Genomic DNA, 465 nt, shown 5'->3' with positions numbered 1-465 from the left:
TGACATGGATTTTAATGTGGCTTTTGAAAATAGTGCCAATTTACTAACTCAATGGGACGCATGTTCTTCAGAAATTCGAAAATTTTTGTAGACCACAAATAATGTCAAAGATAAACAAATAAAGGGAATGATTGATCATTTAGAACATTTAAGTAGAAGAAAAAAAATATACAACCTTTCGTTCATTGCATAGGTGCGGGCATGTAGAATCAATTGAAAAGGTTTACGTTTTTTTTTTTTTGATTTTTAATTTTATAAGAGCACTTGATATTTGTTTTAAAATTATCTATTTGGTTAATTTAGATTTTCCACAAGAAGCGACAACATTTTATAGTTTTGTAGAATTTTTTTTTTTATAAAATGCCACCTAAACAAAATTTTTAAAAAATTTGTATTTTAGCAGAATATTTAGAGTCTCAGAAATATTTTTTTGTGTTATGTTATTATTTATTATAGTTTTAGTTT

Source organism: Tribolium madens, unplaced genomic scaffold, assembly GCF_015345945.1.
Source record: "Tribolium madens isolate multiple individuals breed KSU strain unplaced genomic scaffold, Tmad_KSU_1.1 Scaffold_97;HRSCAF=244;Tcas5.2_LG3a, whole genome shotgun sequence".
NCBI lineage: Eukaryota > Metazoa > Arthropoda > Insecta > Coleoptera > Tenebrionidae > Tribolium > Tribolium madens.
This window is presented reverse-complemented; position numbering follows the sequence as displayed.